We start from the raw sequence: 22,500 nt of genomic DNA, 5'->3' as shown, positions 1-22,500 counted from the left end.
ACATGTAAAATGAAGACATGGTTAACATTTGACTTCTTGTTTCAATGTCTATAACATTTGGCCCAGTAGAGGAAGCACAAGGACAATCTCTTTTCTTTTCTCTCTGCCAGCATGCATTTGAATAATTTCCTATTATTTGTCTGGTTCTCCTTTACAAGTCTTGTCCACTTTTGACCTTCTTTCCATTTATACAGAAGGACAGTAAGCAGAAGACGAAACATCGTTGAGGGAATATTTTTCTGGATGGGGTTGTGTGAGGCCTCATTCAGTATGGTTCCGTGTGAGGACATGCTCCATGTGGTTTCATGGTGTAATGGTTAGCACTCTGGACTTTGAATCCAGTGATCCGAGTTCAAATCTCAGTGGAACCTAATGTTCCTTGATAAGTTCTAACCATGCTTACTTTCCACAGCAGAAGGAGGGAATCACAAACAAAAAGTCAGTTCTTACCTGTTGGCATTCTCTTAAACAAACCAAATCTTCCACTTTTGCTATTGCTCACACAGCGAAAAATCTATTCTTACCCTGTGTAATATCATTCATGGCATACTATTAAACATCTTGAACTTTCCAAAGATGTTTTATGAGTGTGTTTCTCAGATCGTATGATGTACCAATAATGCAAATGAAAAGTTTCTCATTGTTTGCTTCTACTTTGCGAGTCTTCCCCGGTTTTCACTATTTTTCCTATTGTACACACGTACTGGAAGCTAAAAGACTAAACACAATTTGTTGGTTATTTTTTGGCCCTGTTGTTTGTTGCTCTGCCCAGGCCATGTGTTTTGTTAAGGTTTGTGTGAGGTTCCATGGTGTAATGGTTAGCACTCTGGACTCTGAATCCAGCGATCCGAGTTCAAATCTCGGTGGGACCTCTTCTTTATCTTTAGCCTTAACGCGCTTGCACACTACCTTCCTTCAAAAATCACAAGAGTAGAATGACCAAGAAAAGCTTCTTCTTACCCTGTGTAATATTACCCATGGCATACTATTAAACCCTCTTGAACTTTCCAATGACGTTTTGTGAGTGTTGCTCAGATCGTATTATAAACCATGAAACATCATGTAACAGTTTCAGTCTTTGGATACATGTAAAATGAAGACATGGTTAACATTTGACTTCTTGTTTCAATGTCTATAACATTTGGCCCAGTAGAGGAAGCACAAGGACAATCTCTTTTCTTTTCTCTCTGCCAGCATGCATTTGAATAATTTCCTATTATTTGTCTGCTTCTCCTTTACAAGTCTTGTCCACTTTTGACCTTCTTTCCATTTATACAGAAGGACAGTAAGCAGAAGACGAAACATCGTTGAGGGAATATTTTTCTGGATGGGGTTGTGTGAGGCCTCATTCAGTATGGTTCCGTGTGAGGCTTTGCTCAATGTGGTTCCATGGTGTAATGGTTAGCACTCTGGACTTTGAATCCAGTGATCCGAGTTCAAATCTCGGTGGAACCTAATGTTTCTTGATAAATTCTAACCATGCTTTCTTTCCACAGCAGAAGGAGGGAATCACAAACAAAAAGTCAGTTCTTACCTGTTGGCATGCTCTTAAACAAACCAAATCTTCCACCTTTGCTGTTTTTGCTATTGCTCACACAGCGAAAAATCTATTCTTACCCTGTGTAATATGATTCATGGCATACTATTAAACATCTTGAACTTTCCAAAGATGTTTTATGAGTGTGTTTCTCAGATCGTATGATGTACCAATAATGCAAATGAAAAGTTTCTCATTGTTTGCTTCTACTTTGCGAGTCTTCCCCGGTTTTCACTATTTTTCCTATTGTACACACGTACTGGAAGCTAAAAGACTAAACACAATTTGTTGGTTATTTTTTGGCCCTGTTGTTTGTTGCTCTGCCCCAGGCCATGTATTTTGTTAAGCTTTGTGTAAGGTTTCATGGTGTAATGGTTAGCACTCTGGACTCTGAATCCAGCGATCTGAGTTCAAATCTCGGTGGGACCTCTTCTTTATCTTTAGCCTTAACGCGCTTGCACACTACTTTCCTTCAAAAATCACAAGAGTAGAATGACCAAGAAAAGCTTCTTCTTACCCTGTGTAATATTACCCATGGCATACTATTAAACCCTCTTGAACTTTCCAATGATGTTTTGCGAGTGTTGCTCAGATGGTATTATAAACCATGAAACATCATGTAACAGTTTCAGTCTTTGGATACATGTAAAATGAAGACATGGTTAACATTTGACTTCTTGTTTCAATGTCTATAACATTTGGCCCAGTAGAGGAAGCACAAGGACAATCTCTTTTCTTTTCTCTCTGCCAGCATGCATTTGAATAATTTCCTATTATTTGTGTGGTTCTCCTTTACAAGTCTTGTCCACTTTTGACCTTCTTTCCATTTATACAGAAGGACAGTAAGCAGAAGACCAAACATCGTTGAGGGAATATTTTTCTGGATGGGGTTGTGTGAGGCCTCATTCAGTATGGTTCCGTGTGAGGCTTTGCTCAATGTGGTTCCATGGTGTAATGGTTAGCACTCTGGACTTTGAATCCAAAGATCCGAGTTTATATCTCGGTGGAACCTAATGTTTCTTGATAAATTCTAACCATGCTTACTTTCCACAGCAGAAGGAGGGAATCACAAACAAAAAGTCAGTTCTTACCTGTTGGCATGCTCTTAAACAAACCAAATCTTCCGCTATTGCTCACACAGCGAAAAATCTATTCTTACCCCGTGTAATATCATTCATGGCATACTATTAAACATCTTGAACTTTCCAAAGATGTTTTATGAGTGTGTTTCTCAGATCGTATGATGTACCAATAATGCAAATGAAAAGTTTCTCATTGTTTGCTTCTACTTTGCGAGTCTTCCCCGGTTTTCACTAATTTTCCTATTGTACACACGTACTGGAAGCTAAAAGACTAAACACAATTTGTTGGTTATTTTTTGGCCCTGTTGTTTGTTGCTCTGCCCCAGGCCATGTGTTTTGTTAAGGTTTGTGTGAGGTTCCATGGTGTAATGGTTAGCACTCTGGACTCTGAATCCAGCGATCCGAGTTCAAATCTCGGTGGGACCTTTTCTTTATCTTTAGCCTTAACGCGCTTGCACACTACCTTCCTTCAAAAATCACAAGAGTAGAATGACCAAGAAAAGCTTCTTCTTACCCTGTGTAATATTACCCATGGCATACTATTAAACCCTCTTGAACTTTCCAATGACGTTTTGCGAGTGTTGCTCAGATCGTATTATAAACCATGAAACGTCATGTAACAGTTTCAGTCTTTGGATACATGTAAAATGAAGACATGGTTAATATTTGACTTCTTGTTTCAATGTCTATAACATTTGGCCCAGTAGAGGAAGCACAAGGACAATCTCTTTTCTTTTCTCTCTGCCAGCATGCATTTGAATAATTTCCTATTATTTGTCTGGTTCTCCTTTACAAGTCTTGTCCACTTTTGACCTTCTTTCCATTTATACAGAAGGACAGTAAGCAGAAGACGAAACATCGTTGAGGGAATATTTTTCTGGATGGGGTTGTGTGAGGCCTCATTCGGTATGGTTCCGTGTGAGGCTTTGCTCAATGTGGTTCCATGGTGTAATGTTTAGCACTCTGGACTTTGAATCCAGTGATCCGAGTTCAAATCTCGGTGGAACCTAATGTTTCTTGATAAATTCTAACCATGCTTACTTCCCACAGCAGAAGGAGGGAATCACAAACAAAAAGTCAGTTCTTACCTGTTGGCATGCTCTTAAACAAACCAAATCTTCCACTATTGCTCACACAGCGAAAAATCTATTCTTACCCTGTGTAATATCATTCATGGCATACTATTAAACATCTTGAACTTTCCAAAGATGTTTTATGAGTGTGTTTCTCAGATCGTATGATGTACCAATAATGCAAATGAAAAGTTTCTCATTGTTTGCTTCTACTTTGCGAGTCTTCCCCGGTTTTCACTATTTTTCCTATTGTACACACGTACTGGAAGCTAAAAGACTAAACACAATTTGTTGGTTATTTTTTGGCCCTGTTGTTTGTTGCTCTGCCCCAGGCCATGTGTTTTGTTAAGGTTTGTGTGAGGTTCCATGGTGTAATGGGTAGCACTCTGGACTCTGAATCCAGCGATCCGAGTTCAAGTCTCGGTGGGACCTTTTCTTTATCTTTAGCCTTAACGCGCTTGCACACTACCTTCCTTCAAAAATCACAAGAGTAGAATGACCAAGAAAAGCTTCTTCTTACCCTGTGTAATATTACCCATGGCATACTATTAAACCCTCTTGAACTTTCCAATGATGTTTTGCGAGTGTTGCTCAGATGGTATTATAAACCATGAAACATCATGTAACAGTTTCAGTCTTTGGATACATGTAAAATGAAGACATGGTTAACATTTGACTTCTTGTTTCAATGTCTATAACATTTGGCCCAGTAGAGGAAGCACAAGGACAATCTCTTTTCTTTTCTCTCTGCCAGCATGCATTTGAATAATTTCCTATTATTTGTCTGGTTCTCCTTTACAAGTCTTGTCCACTTTTGACCTTCTTTCCTTTTATACAGAAGGACAGTAAGCAGAAGACGAAACATCGTTGAGGGAATATTTTTCTGGATGGGGTTGTGTGAGGCCTCATTCAGTATGGTTTCGTGTGAGGCTTTGCTCAATGTGGTTCCATGGTGTAATGGTTAGCACTCTGGACTTTGAATCTAGTGATCCGAGTTCAAATCTCGGTGGAACCTAATGTTCCTTGATAAGTTCTAACCATGCTTACTTTCCACAGCAGAAGGAGGGAATCACAAACAAAAAGTCAGTTCTTACCTGTTGGCATTCTCTTAAACAAACCAAATCTTCCACTTTTGCTATTGCTCACACAGCGAAAAATCTATTCTTACCCTGTGTAATATCATTCATGGCATACTATTAAACATCTTGAACTTTCCAAAGATGTTTTATGAGTGTGTTTCTCAGATCGTATGATGTACCAATAATGCAAATGAAAAGTTTCTCATTGTTTGCTTCTACTTTGCGAGTCTTCCCCGGTTTTCACTATTTTTCCTATTGTACACACGTACTGGAAGCTAAAAGACTAAACACAATTTGTTGGTTATTTTTTGGCCCTGTTGTTTGTTGCTCTGCCCCAGGCCATGTGTTTTGTTAAGGTTTGTGTGAGGTTCCATGGTGTAATGGTTAGCACTCTGGACTCTGAATCCAGCAATCCGAGTTCAAATCTCGGTGGGACCTCTTCTTTATCTTTAGCCTTAACGCGCTTGCACACTACCTTCCTTCAAAAATCACAAGAGTAGAATGACCAAGAAAAGCTTCTTCTTACCCTGTGTAATATTACCCATGGCATACTATTAAACCCTCTTGAACTTTCCAATGACGTTTTGTGAGTGTTGCTCAGATCGTATTATAAACCATGAAACATCATGTAACAGTTTCAGTCTTTGGATACATGTAAAATGAAGACATGGTTAATATTTGACTTCTTGTTTCAATGTCTATAACATTTGGCCCAGTAGAGGAAGCACAAGGACAATCTCTTTTCTTTTCTCTCTGCCAGCATGCATTTGAATAATTTCCTATTATTTGTCTGGTTCTCCTTTACAAGTCTTGTCCACTTTTGACCTTCTTTCCATTTATACAGAAGGACAGTAAGCAGAAGACGAAACATCGTTGAGGGAATATTTTTCTGGATGGGGTTGTGTGAGGCCTCATTCAGTATGGTTCCGTGTGAGGCTTTGCTCAATGTGGTTCCATGGTGTAATGGTTAGCACTCTGGACTTTGAATCTAGTGATCCGAGTTCAAATCTCGGTGGAACCTAATGTTTCTTGATAAATTCTAACCATTCTTACTTTCCGCAGAAGGAGGGAATCACAATCAAAAAGTCAGTTCTTAGCAGTTGGCAAACCAAATCTTCCACCGTTGCTGTTTTTGCTATTGCTCACACAGCGAAAAATCTATTCTTACCCTGTGCAATATCATTCATGGCATACTATTAAACATCTTGAACTTTCCAAAGATGTTTTATGAGTGTGTTTCTCAGATCGTATGATGTACCAATAATGCAAATGAAAAGTTTCTCATTGTTTGCTTCTACTTTGCGAGTCTTCCCCGGTTTTCACTATTTTTCCTATTGTACACACGTACTGGAAGCTAAAAGACTAAACACAATTTGTTGGTTATTTTTTGGCCCTGTTGTTTTTTGCTCTGCCCCAGGCCATGTGTTTTGTTAAGGATTGTGTGAGGTTCCATGGTGTAATGGTTAGCACTCTGAATCCAGCGATCCGAGTTCAAATCTCGGTGGGACCTCTTCTTTATCTTTAGCCTTAACGCGCTTGCACACTACCTTCCTTCAAAAATCACAAGAGTAGAATGACCAAGAAAAGCTTCTTCTTACCCTGTGTAATATTACCCATGGCATACTATTAAACCCTCTTGAACTTTCCAATGACGTTTTGTGAGTGTTGCTCAGATCGTATTATAAACCATGAAACATCATGTAACAGTTTCAGTCTTTGGATACATGTAAAATGAAGACATGGTTAATATTTGACTTCTTGTTTCAATGTCTATAACATTTGGCCCAGTAGAGGAAGCACAAGGACAATCTCTTTTCTTTTCTCTCTGCCAGCATGCATTTGAATAATTTCCTATTATTTGTCTGGTTCTCCTTTACAAGTCTTGTCCACTTTTGACCTTCTTTCCATTTATACAGAAGGACAGTAAGCAGAAGACGAAACATCGTTGAGGGAATATTTTTCTGGATGGGGTTGTGTGAGGCCTCATTCAGTATGGTTCCGTGTGAGGCTTTGCTCAATGTGGTTCCATGGTGTAATGGTTAGCACTCTGGACTTTGAATCCAGTGATCCGAGTTCAAATCTCGGTGGAACCTAATGTTTCTTGATAAATTCTAACCGTTCTTACTTTCCGCAGAAGGAGGGAATCACAATCAAAAAGTCAGTTCTTAGCAGTTGGCAAACCAAATCTTCCACCGTTGCTGTTTTTGCTATTGCTCACACAGCGAAAAATCTATTCTTACCCTGTGTAATATCATTCATGGCATACTATTAAACATCTTGAACTTTCCAAAGATGTTTTATGAGTGTGTTTCTCAGATCGTATGATGTACCAATAATGCAAATGAAAAGTTTCTCATTGTTTGCTTCTACTTTGCGAGTCTTCCCCGGTTTTCACTATTTTTCCTATTGTACACACGTACTGGAAGCTAAAAGACTAAACACAATTTGTTGGTTATTTTTTGGCCCTGTTGTTTGTTGCTCTGCCCCAGGCCATGTGTTCTGTTAAGGTTTGCGTGAGGTTCCATGGTGTAATGGTTAGCACTCTGGACTCTGAATCCAGCGATCCGAGTTCAAATCTCGGTGGGACCTCTTCTTTATCTTTAGCCTTAACGCGCTTGCACACTACTTTCCTTCAAAAATCACAAGAGTAGAATGACCAAGAAAAGCTTCTTCTTACCCTGTGTAATATTACCCATGGCATACTATTAAACCCTCTTGAACTTTCCAATGATGTTTTGCGAGTGTTGCTCAGATGGTATTATAAACCATGAAACATCATGTAACAGTTTCAGTCTTTGGATACATGTAAAATGAAGACATGGTTAACATTTGACTTCTTGTTTCAATGTCTATAACATTTGGCCCAGTAGAGGAAGCACAAGGACAATCTCTTTTCTTTTCTCTCTGCCAGCATGCATTTGAATAATTTCCTATTATTTGTCTGGTTCTCCTTTACAAGTCTTGTCCACTTTTGACCTTCTTTCCTTTTATACAGAAGGACAGTAAGCAGAAGACGAAACATCGTTGAGGGAATATTTTTCTGGATGGGGTTGTGTTAGGCCTCATTCAGTATGGTTCCGTGTGAGGCTTTGCTCAATGTGGTTCCGTGGTGTAATGGTTAGCACTCTGGACTTTGAATCCAGTGATCCGAGTTCAAATCTCGGTGGAACCTAATGTTTCTTGATAAGTTCTGACTACGCTTACTTTACACAGCAGAAGGAGGGAATCACAAACAAAAAGTCAGTTCTTACCTGTTGGCATTCTCTTAAACAAACCAAATCTTCTACCTTTGCTGTTTTTGCTATTGCTCACACAGTGAAAAATCTATTCTTACCCTGTGTAATATCATTCATGGCATACTATTAAACATCTTGAACTTTCCAAAGATGTTTTATGAGTGTGTTTCTCAGATCGTATGATGTACCAATAATGCAAATGAAAAGTTTCTCATTGTTTGCTTCTACTTTGCGAGTCTTCCCCGGTTTTCACTATTTTTCCTATTGTACACACGTACTGGAAGCTAAAAGACTAAACACAATTTGTTGGTTATTTTTTGGCCCTGTTGTTTGTTGCTCTGCCCCAGGCCATGTATTTTGTTAAGCTTTGTGTAAGGTTCCATGGTGTAATGGTTAGCACTCTGGACTCTGAATCCAGCGATCCGAGTTCAAATCTCGGTGGGACCTCTACTTTATCTTTAGCCTTAACGCGCTTGCACACTACTTTCCTTCAAAAATCACAAGAGTAGAATGACCAAGAAAAGCTTCTTCTTACCCTGTGTAATATTACCCATGGCATACTATTAAACCCTCTTGAACTTTCCAATGATGTTTTGCGAGTGTTGCTCAGATGGTATTATAAACCATGAAACATCATGTAACAGTTTCAGTCTTTGGATACATGTAAAATGAAGACATGGTTAACATTTGACTTCTTGTTTCAATGTCTATAACATTTGGCCCAGTAGAGGAAGCACAAGGACAATCTCTTTTCTTTTCTCTCTGCCAGCATGCATTTGAATAATTTCCTATTATTTGTCTGGTTCTCCTTTACAAGTCTTGTCCACTTTTGACCTTCTTTCCTTTTATACAGAAGGACAGTAAGCAGAAGACGAAACATCGTTGAGGGAATATTTTTCTGGATGGGGTTGTGTGAGGCCTCATTCAGTATGGTTCCGTGTGAGGCTTTGCTCAATGTGGTTCCATGGTGTATTGGTTAGCACTCTGGACTTTGAATCCAGTGATCCGAGTTCAAATCTCGGTGGAACCTAATGTTTCTTGATAAATTCTAACCATGCTTACTTTCCGCAGAAGGAGGGAATCACAAACAAAAAGTCAGTTCTTACCTGTTGGCAGACCAAATCTTCCACCGTTGCTGTTTTTGCTATTGCTCACACAGCGAAAAATCTATTCTTACCCTGTGCAATATCATTCATGGCATACTATTAAACATCTTGAACTTTCCAAAGATGTTTTATGAGTGTGTTTCTCAGATCGTATGATGTACCAATAATGCAAATGAAAAGTTTCTCATTGTTTGCTTCTACTTTGCGAGTCTTCCCCGGTTTTCACTATTTTTCCTATTGTACACACGTACTGGAAGCTAAAAGACTAAACACAATTTGTTGGTTATTTTTTGGCCCTGTTGTTTGTTGCTCTGCCCCAGGCCATGTGTTATGTTAAGGTTTGTGTGAGGTTCCATGGTGTAATGGTTAGCACTCTGGACTCTGAATCCAGCGATCCGAGTTCAAATCTCGGTGGGACCTGTTCTTTATCTTTAGCCTTAACGCGCTTGCACACTACCTTCCTTCAAAAATCACAAGAGTAGAATGACCAAGAAAAGCTTCTTCTTACCCTGTGTAATATTACCCATGGCATGCTATTAAACCCTCTTGAACTTTCCAATGACGTTTTGTGCGTGTTGCTCAGATCGTATTATAAACCATGAAACATCATGTAACAGTTTCAGTCTTTGGATACATGTAAAATGAAGACATGGTTAATATTTGACTTCTTGTTTCAATGTCTATAACATTTGGCCCAGTAGAGGAAGCACAAGGACAATCTCTTTTCTTTTCTCTCTGCCAGCATGCATTTGAATAATTTCCTATTATTTGTCTGGTTCTCCTTTACAAGTCTTGTCCACTTTTGACCTTCTTTCCATTTATACAGAAGGACAGTAAGCAGAAGACGAAACATCGTTGAGGGAATATTTTTCTGGATGGGGTTGTGTGAGGCCTCATTCAGTATGGTTCCGTGTGTGGCTTTGCTCAATGTGGTTCTATGGTGTAATGGTTAGCACTCTGGACTTTGAATCCAGTGATCCGAGTTCAAATCTCGGTTGAACCTAATGTTTCTTGATAAATTCTAACCATGCTTTCTTTCCACAGCAGAAGGAGGGAATCACAAACAAAAAGTCAGTTCTTCCCTGTTGGCATGCTCTTAAACAAACCAAATCTTCCGCTATTGCTCACACAGCGAAAAATCTATTCTTACCCTGTGTAATATCATTCATGGCATACTATTAAACATCTTGAACTTTCCAAAGATGTTTTATGAGTGTCTTTCTCAGATCGTATGATGTACCAATAATGCAAATGAAAAGTTTCTCATTGTTTGCTTCTACTTTGCGAGTCTTCCCCGGTTTTCACTATTTTTCCTATTGTACACACGTACTGGAAGCTAAAAGACTAAACACAATTTGTTGGTTATTTTTTGGCCCTGTTGTTTGTTGCTCTGCCCCAGGCCATGTGTTTTGTTAAGGTTTGCGTGAGGTTCCATGGTGTAATGGTTAGCACTCTGGACTCTGAATCCAGCGATCCGAGTTCAAATCTCGGTGGGACCTTTTCTTTATCTTTAGCCTTAACGCGCTTGCACACTACCTTCCTTCAAAAATCACAAGAGTAGAATGACCAAGAAAAGCTTCTTCTTACCCTGTGTAATATTACCCATGGCATACTATTAAACCCTCTTGAACTTTCCAATGATGTTTTGCGAGTGTTGCTCAGATGGTATTATAAACCATGAAACATCATGTAACAGTTTCAGTCTTTGGATACATGTAAAATGAAGACATGGTTAATATTTGACTTCTTGTTTCAATGTCTATAACATTTGGCCCAGTAGAGGAAGCACAAGGACAATCTCTTTTCTTTTCTCTCTGCCAGCATGCATTTGAATAATTTCCTATTATTTGTCTGGTTCTCCTTTACAAATCTTGTCCACTTTTGACCTTCTTTCCATTTATACAGAAGGACAGTAAGCAGAAGACGAAACATCGTTGAGGGAATATTTTTCTGGATGGGGTTGTGTGAGGCCTCATTCAGTATGGTTCCGTGTGAGGCTTTGCTCAATGTGCTTCCATGGTGTAATGTTTAGCACTCTGGACTTTGAATCCAGTGATCCGAGTTCAAATCTCGGTGGAACCTAATGTTTCTTGATAAATTCTAACCATGCTTACTTCCCACAGCAGAAGGAGGGAATCACAAACAAAAAGTCAGTTCTTACCTGTTGGCATGCTCTTAAACAAACCAAATCTTCCACTATTGCTCACACAGCGAAAAATCTATTCTTACCCTGTGTAATATCATTCATGGCATACTATTAAACATCTTGAACTTTCCAAAGATGTTTTATGAGTGTGTTTCTCAGATCGTATGATGTACCAATAATGCAAATGAAAAGTTTCTCATTGTTTGCTTCTACTTTGCGAGTCTTCCCCGGTTTTCACTATTTTTCCTATTGTACACACGTACTGGAAGCTAAAAGACTAAACACAATTTGTTGGTTATTTTTTGGCCCTGTTGTTTGTTGCTCTGCCCCAGGCCATGTGTTTTGTTAAGGTTTGTGTGAGGTTCCATGGTGTAATGGGTAGCACTCTGGACTCTGAATCCAGCTATCCGAGTTCAAGTCTCGGTGGGGCCTTTTCTTTATCTTTAGCCTTAACGCGCTTGCACACTACCTTCCTTCAAAAATCACAAGAGTAGAATGACCAAGAAAAGCTTCTTCTTACCCTGTGTAATATTACCCATGGCATACTATTAAACCCTCTTGAACTTTCCAATGACGTTTTGTGAGTGTTGCTCAGATCGTATTATAAACCATGAAACATCATGTAACAGTTTCAGTCTTTGGATACATGTAAAATGAAGACATGGTTAATATTTGACTTCTTGTTTCAATGTCTATAACATTTGGCCCAGTAGAGGAAGCACAAGGACAATCTCTTTTCTTTTCTCTCTGCCAGCATGCATTTGAATAATTTCCTATTATTTGTCTGGTTCTCCTTTACAAGTCTTGTCCACTTTTGGCCTTCTTTCCATTTATACAGAAGGACAGTAAGCAGAAGACGAAACATCGTTGAGGGAATATTTTTCTGTATGGGGTTGTGTGAGGCCTCATTCAGTATGGTTCCGTGTGATGCTTTGCTCAATGTGGTTCCATGGTGTAATGGTTAGCACTCTGGACTTTGAATCCAGTGATCCGAGTTCAAATCTCAGTGGAACCTAATGTTTCTTGATAAGTTCTAACCATGCTTACTTTCCACAGCAGAAGGAGGGAATCACAAACAAAAAGTCAGTTCTTACCTGTTGGCATGCTCTTAAACAAACCAAATCTTCCACCTTTGCTGTTTTTGCTATTGCTCACACAGCGAAAAATCTATTCTTACCCTGTGTAATATCATTCATGGCATACTATTAAACATCTTGAACTTTCCAAAGATGTTTTATGAGTGTGTTTCTCAGATCGTATGATGTACCAATAATGCAAATGAAAAGTTTCTCATTGTTTGCTTCTACTTTGCGAGTCTTCCCCGGTTTTCACTATTTTTCCTATTGTACACACGTACTGGAAGCTAAAAGACTAAACACAATTTGTTGGTTATTTTTTGGCCCTGTTGTTTGTTGCTCTGCCCCAGGCCATGTGTTTTGTTAAGGTTTGTGTGAGGTTCCATGGTGTAATGGTTAGCACTCTGGACTCTGAATCCAGCAATAGGAGTTCAAATCTCGGTGGGACCTCTTCTTTATCTTTAGCCTTAACGCGCTTGCACACTACCTTCCTTCAAAAATCACAAGAGTAGAATGACCAAGAAAAGCTTCTTCTTACCCTGTGTAATATTACCCATGGCATACTATTAAACCCTCTTGAACTTTCCAATGACGTTTTGTGAGTGTTGCTCAGATCGTATTATAAACCATGAAACATCATGTAACAGTTTCAGTCTTTGGATACATGTAAAATGAAGACATGGTTAATATTTGACTTCTTGTTTCAATGTCTATAACATTTGGCCCAGTAGAGGAAGCACAAGGACAATCTCTTTTCTTTTCTCTCTGCCAGCATGCATTTGAATAATTTCCTATTATTTGTCTGGTTCTCCTTTACAAGTCTTGTCCACTTTTGACCTTCTTTCCATTTATACAGAAGGACAGTAAGCAGAAGACGAAACATCGTTGAGGGAATATTTTTCTGGATGGGGTTGTGTGAGGCCTCATTCAGTATGGTTCCGTGTGAGGATTTGCTCAATGTGTTTCCATGGTATAATGGTTAGCACTCTGGACTTTGAATCCAGTGATCCGAGTTCAAATCTCGGTGGAACCTAATGTTTCTTGATAAATTCTAACCATGCTTACTTTCCGCAGAAGGAGGGAATCACAAACAAAAAGTCAGTTCTTAGCAGTTGGCAAACCAAATCTTCCACCGTTGCTGTTTTTGCTATTGCTCACACAGCGAAAAATCTATTCTGACCCTGTGCAATATCATTCATGGCATACTATTAAACATCTTGAACTTTCCAAAGATGTTTTATGAGTGTGTTTCTCAGATCGTATGATGTACCAATAATGCAAATGAAAAGTTTCTCATTGTTTGCTTCTACTTTGCGAGTCTTCCCCGGTTTTCACTATTTTTCCTATTGTACACACGTACTGGAAGCTAAAAGACTAAACACAATTTGTTGGTTATTTTTTGGCCCTGTTGTTTGTTGCTCTGCCCCAGGCCATGTATTTTGTTAAGCTTTGTGTAAGGTTCCATGGTGTAATGGTTAGCACTCTGGACTCTGAATCCAGCGATCCGAGTTCAAATCTCGGTGGGACCTCTTCTTTATCTTTAGCCTTAACGCGCTTGCACACTACTTTCCTTCAAAAATCACAAGAGTAGAATGACCAAGAAAAGCTTCTTCTTACCCTGTGTAATATTACCCATGGCATACTATTAAACCCTCTTGAACTTTCCAATGATGTTTTGCGAGTGTTGCTCAGATGGTATTATAAACCATGAAACATCATGTAACAGTTTCAGTCTTTGGATACATGTAAAATGAAGACATGGTTAACATTTGACTTCTTGTTTCAATGTCTATAACATTTGGCCCAGTAGAGGAAGCACAAGGACAATCTCTTTTCTTTTCTCTCTGCCAGCATGCATTTGAATAATTTCCTATTATTTGTCTGGTTCTCCTTTACAAGTCTTGTCCACTTTTGACCTTCTTTCCTTTTATACAGAAGGACAGTAAGCAGAAGACGAAACATCGTTGAGGGAATATTTTTCTGGATGGGGTTGTGTTAGGCCTCATTCAGTATGGTTCCGTGTGAGGCTTTGCTCAATGTGGTTCCGTGGTGTAATGGTTAGCACTCTGGACTTTGAATCCAGTGATCCGAGTTCAAATCTCGGTGGAACCTAATGTTTCTTGATAAGTTCTGACTACGCTTACTTTACACAGCAGAAGGAGGGAATCACAAACAAAAAGTCAGTTCTTACCTGTTGGCATTCTCTTAAACAAACCAAATCTTCTACCTTTGCTGTTTTTGCTATTGCTCACACAGTGAAAAATCTATTCTTACCCTGTGTAATATCATTCATGGCATACTATTAAACATCTTGAACTTTCCAAAGATGTTTTATGAGTGTGTTTCTCAGATCGTATGATGTACCAATAATGCAAATGAAAAGTTTCTCATTGTTTGCTTCTACTTTGCGAGTCTTCCCCGGTTTTCACTATTTTTCCTATTGTACACACGTACTGGAAGCTAAAAGACTAAACACAATTTGTTGGTTATTTTTTGGCCCTGTTGTTTGTTGCTCTGCCCCAGGCCATGTATTTTGTTAAGCTTTGTGTAAGGTTCCATGGTGTAATGGTTAGCACTCTGGACTCTGAATCCAGCGATCCGAGTTCAAATCTCGGTGGGACCTCTTCTTTATCTTTAGCCTTAACGCGCTTGCACACTACTTTCCTTCAAAAATCACAAGAGTAGAATGACCAAGAAAAGCTTCTTCTTACCCTGTGTAATATTACCCATGGCATACTATTAAACCCTCTTGAACTTTCCAATGATGTTTTGCGAGTGTTGCTCAGATGGTATTATAAACCATGAAACATCATGTAACAGTTTCAGTCTTTGGATACATGTAAAATGAAGACATGGTTAACATTTGACTTCTTGTTTCAATGTCTATAACATTTGGCCCAGTAGAGGAAGCACAAGGACAATCTCTTTTCTTTTCTCTCTGCCAGCATGCATTTGAATAATTTCCTATTATTTGTCTGGTTCTCCTTTACAAGTCTTGTCCACTTTTGACCTTCTTTCCTTTTATACAGAAGGACAGTAAGCAGAAGACGAAACATCGTTGAGGGAATATTTTTCTGGATGGGGTTGTGTGAGGCCTCATTCAGTATGGTTCCGTGTGAGGCTTTGCTCAATGTGGTTCCATGGTGTAATGGTTAGCACTCTGGACTTTGAATCCAGTGATCCGAGTTCAAATCTCGGTGGAACCTAATGTTTCTTGATAAATTCTAACCATGCTTACTTTCCGCAAAAGGAGGGAATCACAAACAAAAAGTCAGTTCTTACCTGTTGGCAAACCAAATCTTCCACCGTTGCTGTTTTTGCTATTGCTCACACAGCGAAAAATCTATTCTTACCCTGTGCAATATCATTCATGGCATACTATTAAACATCTTGAACTTTCCAAAGATGTTTTATGAGTGTGTTTCTCAGATCGTATGATGTACCAATAATGCAAATGAAAAGTTTCTCATTGTTTGCTTCTACTTTGCGAGTCTTCCCCGGTTTTCACTATTTTTCCTATTGTACACACGTACTGGAAGCTAAAAGACTAAACACAATTTGTTGGTTATTTTTTGGCCCTGTTGTTTGTTGCTCTGCCCCAGGCCATGTGTTATGTTAAGGTTTGTGTGAGGTTCCATGGTGTAATGGTTAGCACTCTGGACTCTGAATCCAGCGATCCGAGTTCAAATCTCGGTGGGACCTGTTCTTTATCTTTAGCCTTAACGCGCTTGCACACTACCTTCCTTCAAAAATCACAAGAGTAGAATGACCAAGAAAAGCTTCTTCTTACCCTGTGTAATATTACCCATGGCATGCCATTAAACCCTCTTGAACTTTCCAATGACGTTTTGTGCGTGTTGCTCAGATCGTATTATAAACCATGAAACATCATGTAACAGTTTCAGTCTTTGGATACATGTAAAATGAAGACATGGTTAATATTTGACTTCTTGTTTCAATGTCTATAACATTTGGCCCAGTAGAGGAAGCACAAGGACAATCTCTTTTCTTTTCTCTCTGCCAGCATGCATTTGAATAATTTCCTATTATTTGTCTGGTTCTCCTTTACAAGTCTTGTCCACTTTTGACCTTCTTTCCATTTATACAGAAGGACAGTAAGCAGAAGACGAAACATCGTTGAGGGAATATTTTTCTGGATGGGGTTGTGTGAGGCCTCATTCAGTATGGTTCCGTGTGTGGCTTTGCTCAATGTGGTTCCATGGTGTAATGGTTAGCACTCTGGACTTTGAATCCAGTGATCCGAGTACAAATCTCGGTTGAACCTAATGTTTCTTGATAAATTCTAACCATGCTTTCTTTCCACAGCAGAAGGAGGGAATCACAAACAAAAAGTCAGTTCTTCCCTGTTGGCATGCTCTTAAACAAACCAAATCTTCCGCTATTGCTCACACAGCGAAAAATCTATTCTTACCCTGTGTAATATCATTCATGGCATACTATTAAACATCTTGAACTTTCCAAAGATGTTTTATGAGTGTGTTTCTCAGATCGTATGATGTACCAATAATGCAAATGAAAAGTTTCTCATTGTTTGCTTCTACTTTGCGAGTCTTCCCCGGTTTTCACTATTTTTCCTATTGTACACACGTACTGGAAGCTAAAAGACTAAACACAATTTGTTGGTTATTTTTTGGCCCTGTTGTTTGTTGCTCTGCCCCAGGCCATGTGTTTTGTTAAGGTTTGCGTGAGGTTCCATGGTGTAATGGTTAGCACCCTGGACTCTGAATCCAGCGATCCGAGTTCAAATCTCGGTGGGACCTTTTCTTTATCTTTAGCCTTAACGCGCTTGCACACTACCTTCCTTCAAAAATCACAAGAGTAGAATGACCAAGAAAAGCTTCTTCTTACCCTGTGTAATATTACCCATGGCATACTATTAAACCCTCTTGAACTTTCCAATGACGTTTTGCGAGTGTTGCTCAGATGGTATTATAAACCATGAAACATCATGTAACAGTTTCAGTCTTTGGATACATGTAAAATGAAGACATGGTTAATATTTGACTTCTTGTTTCAATGTCTATAACATTTGGCCCAGTAGAGGAAGCACAAGGACAATCTCTTTTCTTTTCTCTCTGCCAGCATGCATTTGAATAATTTCCTATTATTTGTCTGGTTCTCCTTTACAAGTCTTGTCCACTTTTGACCTTCTTTCCATTTATACAGAAGGACAGTAAGCAGAAGACGAAACATCGTTGAGGGAATATTTTTCTGGATGGGGTTGTGTGAGGCCTCATTCAGTATGGTTCCGTGTGAGGCTTTGCTCAATGTGCTTCCATGGTGTAATGTTTAGCACTCTGGACTTTGAATCTAGTGATCCGAGTTCAAATCTCGGTGGAACCTAATGTTTCTTGATAAATTCTAACCATGCTTACTTCCCACAGCAGAAGGAGGGAATCACCAACAAAAAGTCAGTTCTTACCTGTTGGCATGCTCTTAAACAAACCAAATCTTCCACCGTTGCTGTTTTTGCTATTGCTCACACAGTGAAAAATCTATTCTTACCCTGTGTAATATCATTCATAGCATACTATTAAACATCTTGAACTTTCCAAAGATGTTTTATGAGTATGTTTCTCAGATCGTATGATGTACCAATAATGCAAATGAAAAGTTTCTCATTGTTTGCTTCTACTTTGCGAGTCTTCCCCGGTTTTCACTATTTTTCCTATTGTACACACGTACTGGAAGCTAAAAGACTAAACACAATTTGTTGGTTATTTTTTGGCCCTGTTGTTTGTTGCTCTGCCCCAGGCCATGTGTTCTGTTAAGGTTTGTGTGAGGTTCCATGGTGTAATGGTTAGCACTCTGGACTCTGAATCCAGCGATCCGAGTTCAAATCTCGGTGGGACCTCTTCTTTATCTTTAGCCTTAACGCGCTTGCACACTACCTTCCTTCAAAAATCACAAGAGTAGAATGACCAAGAAAAGCTTCTTCTTACCCTGTGTAATATTACCCATGGCATACTATTAAACCCTCTTGAACTTTCCAATGATGTTTTGCGAGTGTTGCTCAGATCCTATTATAAACCATGAAACATCATGTAACAGTTTCAGTCTTTGGATACATGTAAAATGAAGACATGGTTAATATTTGACTTCTTGTTTCAATGTCTATAACATTTGGCCCAGTAGAGGAAGCACAAGGACAATCTCTTTTCTTTTCTCTCTGCAAGCATGCATTTGAATAATTTCCTATTATTTGTCTGGTTCTCCTTTACAAGTCTTGTCCACTTTTGACCTTCTTTCCTTTTATACAGAAGGACAGTAAGCAGAAGACGAAACATCGTTGAGGGAATATTTTTCTGGATGGGGTTGTGTGAGGCCTCATTCAGTATGGTTCCGTGTGAGGCTTTGCTCAATGTGGTTCCATGGTGTAATGGCTAGCACTCTGGACTTTGAATCCAGTGATCCGAGTTCAAATCTCGGTGGAACCTAATGTTCCTTGATAAGTTCTAACCATGCTTACTTTCCACAGCAGAAGGAGGGAATCACAAACAAAAAGTCGGTTCTTACCTGTTGGCATTCTCTTAAACAAACCAAATCTTCCACTTTTGCTATTGCTCACACAGCGAAAAATCTATTCTTACCCTGTGTAATATCATTCATGGCATACTATTAAACATCTTGAACTTCCCAAAGATGTTTTATGAGTGTGTTTCTCAGATCGTATGAAGTACCAATAATGCAAATGAAAAGTTTCTCATTGTTTGCTTCTACTTTGCGAGTCTTCCCCGGTTTTCACTATTTTTCCTATTGTACACACGTACTGGAAGCTAAAAGACTAAACACAATTTGTTGGTTATTTTTTGGCCCTGTTGTTTGTTGCTCTGCCCCAGGCCATGTGTTCTGTCAAGGTTTGTGTGAGGTTCCATGGTGTAATGGTTAGCACTCTGGACTCTGAATCCAGCGATCCGAGTTCAAATCTCGGTGGGACCTCTTCTTTATCTTTAGCCTTAACGCGCTTGCACACTACCTTCCTTCAAAAATCACAAGAGTAGAATGACCAAGAAAAGCTTCTTCTTACAATGTGTAATATTACCCATGGCATACTATTAAACCCTCTTGAACTTTCCAATGATGTTTTGCGAGTGTTGCTCAGATGGTATTATAAACCATGAAACATCATGTAACAGTTTCAGTCTTTGGATACATGTAAAATGAAGACATGGTTAACATTTGACTTCTTGTTTCAATGTCTATAACATTTGGCCCAGTAGAGGAAGCACAAGGACAATCTCTTTTCTTTTCTCTCTGCCAGCATGCATTTGAATAATTTCCTATTATTTGTCTGGTTCTCCTTTACAAGTCTTGTCCACTTTTGACCTTCTTTCCTTTTATACAGAAGGACAGTAAGCAGAAGACGAAACATCGTTGAGGGAATATTTTTCTGGATGGGGTTGTGTGAGGCCTCATTCAGTATGGTTCCGTGTGAGACTTTGCTCAATGTGGTTCCATGGTGTAATGGTTAGCACTCTGGACTTTGAATCCAGTGATCCGAGTTCAAATCTCGGTGGAACCTAATGTTTCTTGATAAGTTCTGACTACCCTTACTTTACACAGCAGAAGGAGGGAATCACAAACAAAAAGTCAGTTCTTACCTGTTGGCATTCTCTTAAACAAACCAAATCTTCCACTTTTGCTATTGCTCACACAGCGAAAAATCTATTCTTACCCTGTGTAATATCATTCATGGCATACTATTAAACATCTTGAACTTTCCAAAGATGTTTTATGAGTGTGTTTCTCAGATCGTATGATGTACCAATAATGCAAATGAAAAGTTTCTCATTGTTTGCTTCTACTTTGCGAGTCTTCCCCGGTTTTCACTATTTTTCCTATTGTACACACGTACTGGAAGCTAAAAGACTAAACACAATTTGTTGGTTATTTTTTGGCCCTGTTGTTTGTTGCTCTGCCCCAGGCCATGTGTTTTGTTAAGGTTTGTGTGAGGTTCCATGGTGTAATGGTTAGCGCTCTGGATTCTGAATCCAGCGATCCGAGTTCAAATCTCGGTGGGACCTCTTCTTTATCTTTAGCCTTAACGCGCTTGCACACTACCTTCCTTCAAAAATCACAAGAGTAGAATGACCAAGAAAAGCTTCTTCTTACCCTGTGTAATATTACCCATGGCATACTATTAAACCCTCTTGAACTTTCCAATGACGTTTTGTGAGTGTTGCTCAGATCCTATTATAAACCATGAAACATCATGTAACAGTTTCAGTCTTTGGATACATGTAAAATGAAGACATGGTTAATATTTGACTTCTTGTTTCAATGTCTATAACATTTGGCCCAGTAGAGGAAGCACAAGGACAATCTCTTTTCTTTTCTCTCTGCCAGCATGCATTTGAATAATTTCCTATTATTTGTCTGGTTCTCCTTTACAAGTCTTGTCCACTTTTGACCTTCTTTCCATTTATACAGAAGGACAGTAAGCAGAAGACGAAACATCGTTGAGGGAATATTTTTCTGGATGGGGTTGTGTGAGGCCTCATTCAGTATGGTTCCGTGTGAGGCTTTGCTCAATGTGGTTCCATGGTGTAACGGTTAGCACTCTGGACTTTGAATCCAGTGATCCGAGTTCAAATCTCAGTGAAACCTAATGTTTCTTGATAAGTTCTCACCATGCTTACTTTCCACAGCAGAAGGTGGGAATCACAAACAAAAAGTCAGTTCTTACCTGTTGGCATGCTCTTAAACAAACCAAATCTTCCACTTTTGCTATTGCTCACACAGTGAAAAATCTATTCTTACCCTGTGTAATATCATTCATGGCATACTATTAAACATCTTGAACTTTCCAAAGATGTTTTATGAGTGTGTTTCTCAGATCGTATGATGTACCAATAATGCAAATGAAAAGTTTCTCATTGTTTGCTTCTACTTTGCGAGTCTTCCCCGGTTTTCACTATTTTTCCTATTGTACACACGTACTGGAAGCTAAAAGACTAAACACAATTTGTTGGTTATTTTTTGGCCCTGTTGTTTGTTGCTCTGCCCCAGGCCATGTGTTCTGTCAAGGTTTGTGTGAGGTTCCATGGTGTAATGGTTAGCACTCTGGACTCTGAATCCAGCGATCCGAGTTCAAATCTCGGTGGGACCTCTTCTTTATCTTTAGCCTTAACGCGCTTGCACACTACCTTCCTTCAAAAATCACAAGAGTAGAATGACCAAGAAAAGCTTCTTCTTACAATGTGTAATATTACCCATGGCATACTATTAAACCCTCTTGAACTTTCCAATGATGTTTTGCGAGTGTTGCTCAGATGGTATTATAAACCATGAAACATCATGTAACAGTTTCAGTCTTTGGATACATGTAAAATGAAGACATGGTTAACATTTGACTTCTTGTTTCAATGTCTATAACATTTGGCCCAGTAGAGGAAGCACAAGGACAATCTCTTTTCTTTTCTCTCTGCCAGCATGCATTTGAATAATTTCCTATTATTTGTCTGGTTCTCCTTTACAAATCTTGTCCACTTTTGACCTTCTTTCCTTTTATACAGAAGGACAGTAAGCAGAAGACGAAACATCGTTGAGGGAATATTTTTCTGGATGGGGTTGTGTGAGGCCTCATTCAGTATGGTTCCGTGTGAGGCTTTGCTCAATGTGGTTCCATGATGTAATGGTTAGCACTCTGGACTTTGAATCCAGTGATCCGAGTTCAAATCTCGGTGGAACCTAATGTTTCTTGATAAGTTCTGACTACGCTTACTTTACGCAGAAGGAGGGAATCACAAACAAAAAGTCAGTTCTTACCTGTTGGCATGCTCTTAAACAAACCAAATCTTCCACCTTTGCTGTTTTTGCTATTGCTCACACAGCGAAAAATCTATTCTTACCCTGTGTAATATCATTCATGGCATACTATTAAACATCTTGAACTTTCCAAAGATGTTTTATGAGTGTGTTTCTCAGATCGTATGATGTACCAATAATGCAAATGAAAAGTTTCTCATTGTTTGCTTCTACTTTGCGAGTCTTCCCCGGTTTTCACTATTTTTCCTATTGTACACACGTACTGGAAGCTAAAAGACTAAACACAATTTGTTGGTTATTTTTTGGCCCTGTTGTTTGTTGCTCTGCCCCAGGCCATGTGTTTTGTTAAGGTTTGTGTGAGGTTCCATGGTGTAAT

The 22,500-nt window shown here is 39.1% G+C and overlaps 39 non-coding genes across 39 annotated transcripts in view; all 39 read left to right on the top strand.

The window, feature by feature from the left end:
- The first annotated feature begins 299 nt into the window (after nucleotides 1-299).
- TRNAQ-UUG (transfer RNA glutamine (anticodon UUG)) lies at nucleotides 300-371 on the top strand. The gene has a single exon. It is a non-coding gene; the product is annotated as a tRNA-Gln (tRNA).
- Nucleotides 372-800: 429 nt separating this feature from the next.
- TRNAQ-CUG (transfer RNA glutamine (anticodon CUG)) lies at nucleotides 801-872 on the top strand. Its single transcript has one exon. It is a non-coding gene; the product is annotated as a tRNA-Gln (tRNA).
- Nucleotides 873-1,383: 511 nt separating this feature from the next.
- On the top strand, nucleotides 1,384-1,455 carry TRNAQ-UUG (transfer RNA glutamine (anticodon UUG)). Its single transcript has one exon. It is a non-coding gene; the product is annotated as a tRNA-Gln (tRNA).
- A 439-nt stretch (nucleotides 1,456-1,894) lies between these two features.
- TRNAQ-CUG (transfer RNA glutamine (anticodon CUG)) lies at nucleotides 1,895-1,966 on the top strand. Its single transcript has one exon. It is a non-coding gene; the product is annotated as a tRNA-Gln (tRNA).
- A 511-nt stretch (nucleotides 1,967-2,477) lies between these two features.
- Nucleotides 2,478-2,549, top strand: TRNAQ-UUG (transfer RNA glutamine (anticodon UUG)). The gene has a single exon. It is a non-coding gene; the product is annotated as a tRNA-Gln (tRNA).
- Nucleotides 2,550-2,973: 424 nt separating this feature from the next.
- Nucleotides 2,974-3,045, top strand: TRNAQ-CUG (transfer RNA glutamine (anticodon CUG)). Its single transcript has one exon. It is a non-coding gene; the product is annotated as a tRNA-Gln (tRNA).
- Nucleotides 3,046-3,556: 511 nt separating this feature from the next.
- On the top strand, nucleotides 3,557-3,628 carry TRNAQ-UUG (transfer RNA glutamine (anticodon UUG)). The gene has a single exon. It is a non-coding gene; the product is annotated as a tRNA-Gln (tRNA).
- Nucleotides 3,629-4,052: 424 nt separating this feature from the next.
- On the top strand, nucleotides 4,053-4,124 carry TRNAQ-CUG (transfer RNA glutamine (anticodon CUG)). Its single transcript has one exon. It is a non-coding gene; the product is annotated as a tRNA-Gln (tRNA).
- Nucleotides 4,125-4,635: 511 nt separating this feature from the next.
- TRNAQ-UUG (transfer RNA glutamine (anticodon UUG)) lies at nucleotides 4,636-4,707 on the top strand. Its single transcript has one exon. It is a non-coding gene; the product is annotated as a tRNA-Gln (tRNA).
- Nucleotides 4,708-5,137: 430 nt separating this feature from the next.
- Nucleotides 5,138-5,209, top strand: TRNAQ-CUG (transfer RNA glutamine (anticodon CUG)). Its single transcript has one exon. It is a non-coding gene; the product is annotated as a tRNA-Gln (tRNA).
- Nucleotides 5,210-5,720: 511 nt separating this feature from the next.
- TRNAQ-UUG (transfer RNA glutamine (anticodon UUG)) lies at nucleotides 5,721-5,792 on the top strand. Its single transcript has one exon. It is a non-coding gene; the product is annotated as a tRNA-Gln (tRNA).
- Nucleotides 5,793-6,792: 1,000 nt separating this feature from the next.
- On the top strand, nucleotides 6,793-6,864 carry TRNAQ-UUG (transfer RNA glutamine (anticodon UUG)). Its single transcript has one exon. It is a non-coding gene; the product is annotated as a tRNA-Gln (tRNA).
- A 424-nt stretch (nucleotides 6,865-7,288) lies between these two features.
- TRNAQ-CUG (transfer RNA glutamine (anticodon CUG)) lies at nucleotides 7,289-7,360 on the top strand. The gene has a single exon. It is a non-coding gene; the product is annotated as a tRNA-Gln (tRNA).
- Nucleotides 7,361-7,871: 511 nt separating this feature from the next.
- Nucleotides 7,872-7,943, top strand: TRNAQ-UUG (transfer RNA glutamine (anticodon UUG)). The gene has a single exon. It is a non-coding gene; the product is annotated as a tRNA-Gln (tRNA).
- A 439-nt stretch (nucleotides 7,944-8,382) lies between these two features.
- TRNAQ-CUG (transfer RNA glutamine (anticodon CUG)) lies at nucleotides 8,383-8,454 on the top strand. The gene has a single exon. It is a non-coding gene; the product is annotated as a tRNA-Gln (tRNA).
- A 511-nt stretch (nucleotides 8,455-8,965) lies between these two features.
- Nucleotides 8,966-9,037, top strand: TRNAQ-UUG (transfer RNA glutamine (anticodon UUG)). The gene has a single exon. It is a non-coding gene; the product is annotated as a tRNA-Gln (tRNA).
- Nucleotides 9,038-9,461: 424 nt separating this feature from the next.
- TRNAQ-CUG (transfer RNA glutamine (anticodon CUG)) lies at nucleotides 9,462-9,533 on the top strand. Its single transcript has one exon. It is a non-coding gene; the product is annotated as a tRNA-Gln (tRNA).
- A 511-nt stretch (nucleotides 9,534-10,044) lies between these two features.
- On the top strand, nucleotides 10,045-10,116 carry TRNAQ-UUG (transfer RNA glutamine (anticodon UUG)). The gene has a single exon. It is a non-coding gene; the product is annotated as a tRNA-Gln (tRNA).
- Nucleotides 10,117-10,540: 424 nt separating this feature from the next.
- On the top strand, nucleotides 10,541-10,612 carry TRNAQ-CUG (transfer RNA glutamine (anticodon CUG)). The gene has a single exon. It is a non-coding gene; the product is annotated as a tRNA-Gln (tRNA).
- Nucleotides 10,613-11,123: 511 nt separating this feature from the next.
- Nucleotides 11,124-11,195, top strand: TRNAQ-UUG (transfer RNA glutamine (anticodon UUG)). The gene has a single exon. It is a non-coding gene; the product is annotated as a tRNA-Gln (tRNA).
- Nucleotides 11,196-11,619: 424 nt separating this feature from the next.
- TRNAQ-CUG (transfer RNA glutamine (anticodon CUG)) lies at nucleotides 11,620-11,691 on the top strand. Its single transcript has one exon. It is a non-coding gene; the product is annotated as a tRNA-Gln (tRNA).
- Nucleotides 11,692-12,202: 511 nt separating this feature from the next.
- TRNAQ-UUG (transfer RNA glutamine (anticodon UUG)) lies at nucleotides 12,203-12,274 on the top strand. Its single transcript has one exon. It is a non-coding gene; the product is annotated as a tRNA-Gln (tRNA).
- Nucleotides 12,275-13,296: 1,022 nt separating this feature from the next.
- Nucleotides 13,297-13,368, top strand: TRNAQ-UUG (transfer RNA glutamine (anticodon UUG)). The gene has a single exon. It is a non-coding gene; the product is annotated as a tRNA-Gln (tRNA).
- A 424-nt stretch (nucleotides 13,369-13,792) lies between these two features.
- Nucleotides 13,793-13,864, top strand: TRNAQ-CUG (transfer RNA glutamine (anticodon CUG)). The gene has a single exon. It is a non-coding gene; the product is annotated as a tRNA-Gln (tRNA).
- Nucleotides 13,865-14,375: 511 nt separating this feature from the next.
- On the top strand, nucleotides 14,376-14,447 carry TRNAQ-UUG (transfer RNA glutamine (anticodon UUG)). Its single transcript has one exon. It is a non-coding gene; the product is annotated as a tRNA-Gln (tRNA).
- Nucleotides 14,448-14,886: 439 nt separating this feature from the next.
- On the top strand, nucleotides 14,887-14,958 carry TRNAQ-CUG (transfer RNA glutamine (anticodon CUG)). The gene has a single exon. It is a non-coding gene; the product is annotated as a tRNA-Gln (tRNA).
- Nucleotides 14,959-15,469: 511 nt separating this feature from the next.
- Nucleotides 15,470-15,541, top strand: TRNAQ-UUG (transfer RNA glutamine (anticodon UUG)). The gene has a single exon. It is a non-coding gene; the product is annotated as a tRNA-Gln (tRNA).
- Nucleotides 15,542-15,965: 424 nt separating this feature from the next.
- Nucleotides 15,966-16,037, top strand: TRNAQ-CUG (transfer RNA glutamine (anticodon CUG)). Its single transcript has one exon. It is a non-coding gene; the product is annotated as a tRNA-Gln (tRNA).
- Nucleotides 16,038-16,548: 511 nt separating this feature from the next.
- Nucleotides 16,549-16,620, top strand: TRNAQ-UUG (transfer RNA glutamine (anticodon UUG)). The gene has a single exon. It is a non-coding gene; the product is annotated as a tRNA-Gln (tRNA).
- A 424-nt stretch (nucleotides 16,621-17,044) lies between these two features.
- TRNAQ-CUG (transfer RNA glutamine (anticodon CUG)) lies at nucleotides 17,045-17,116 on the top strand. The gene has a single exon. It is a non-coding gene; the product is annotated as a tRNA-Gln (tRNA).
- A 1,022-nt stretch (nucleotides 17,117-18,138) lies between these two features.
- Nucleotides 18,139-18,210, top strand: TRNAQ-CUG (transfer RNA glutamine (anticodon CUG)). Its single transcript has one exon. It is a non-coding gene; the product is annotated as a tRNA-Gln (tRNA).
- Nucleotides 18,211-18,721: 511 nt separating this feature from the next.
- Nucleotides 18,722-18,793, top strand: TRNAQ-UUG (transfer RNA glutamine (anticodon UUG)). The gene has a single exon. It is a non-coding gene; the product is annotated as a tRNA-Gln (tRNA).
- Nucleotides 18,794-19,223: 430 nt separating this feature from the next.
- On the top strand, nucleotides 19,224-19,295 carry TRNAQ-CUG (transfer RNA glutamine (anticodon CUG)). The gene has a single exon. It is a non-coding gene; the product is annotated as a tRNA-Gln (tRNA).
- A 511-nt stretch (nucleotides 19,296-19,806) lies between these two features.
- On the top strand, nucleotides 19,807-19,878 carry TRNAQ-UUG (transfer RNA glutamine (anticodon UUG)). The gene has a single exon. It is a non-coding gene; the product is annotated as a tRNA-Gln (tRNA).
- Nucleotides 19,879-20,308: 430 nt separating this feature from the next.
- Nucleotides 20,309-20,380, top strand: TRNAQ-CUG (transfer RNA glutamine (anticodon CUG)). Its single transcript has one exon. It is a non-coding gene; the product is annotated as a tRNA-Gln (tRNA).
- A 511-nt stretch (nucleotides 20,381-20,891) lies between these two features.
- Nucleotides 20,892-20,963, top strand: TRNAQ-UUG (transfer RNA glutamine (anticodon UUG)). The gene has a single exon. It is a non-coding gene; the product is annotated as a tRNA-Gln (tRNA).
- Nucleotides 20,964-21,393: 430 nt separating this feature from the next.
- On the top strand, nucleotides 21,394-21,465 carry TRNAQ-CUG (transfer RNA glutamine (anticodon CUG)). Its single transcript has one exon. It is a non-coding gene; the product is annotated as a tRNA-Gln (tRNA).
- A 511-nt stretch (nucleotides 21,466-21,976) lies between these two features.
- TRNAQ-UUG (transfer RNA glutamine (anticodon UUG)) lies at nucleotides 21,977-22,048 on the top strand. The gene has a single exon. It is a non-coding gene; the product is annotated as a tRNA-Gln (tRNA).
- A 436-nt stretch (nucleotides 22,049-22,484) lies between these two features.
- TRNAQ-CUG (transfer RNA glutamine (anticodon CUG)) overlaps nucleotides 22,485-22,500 on the top strand; it is a 72-nt gene continuing 56 nt past the window's right edge. The window contains exon 1 of the tRNA in view: nucleotides 22,485-22,500. This exon is cut by the window's right edge and continues 56 nt beyond it. This is a non-coding gene — a tRNA (tRNA-Gln).

This window comes from Spea bombifrons, chromosome 1 (genome assembly GCF_027358695.1).
Source record: "Spea bombifrons isolate aSpeBom1 chromosome 1, aSpeBom1.2.pri, whole genome shotgun sequence".
Classification (NCBI taxonomy): domain Eukaryota; kingdom Metazoa; phylum Chordata; class Amphibia; order Anura; family Pelobatidae; genus Spea; species Spea bombifrons.
This window is presented reverse-complemented; position numbering and strand designations above follow the sequence as displayed.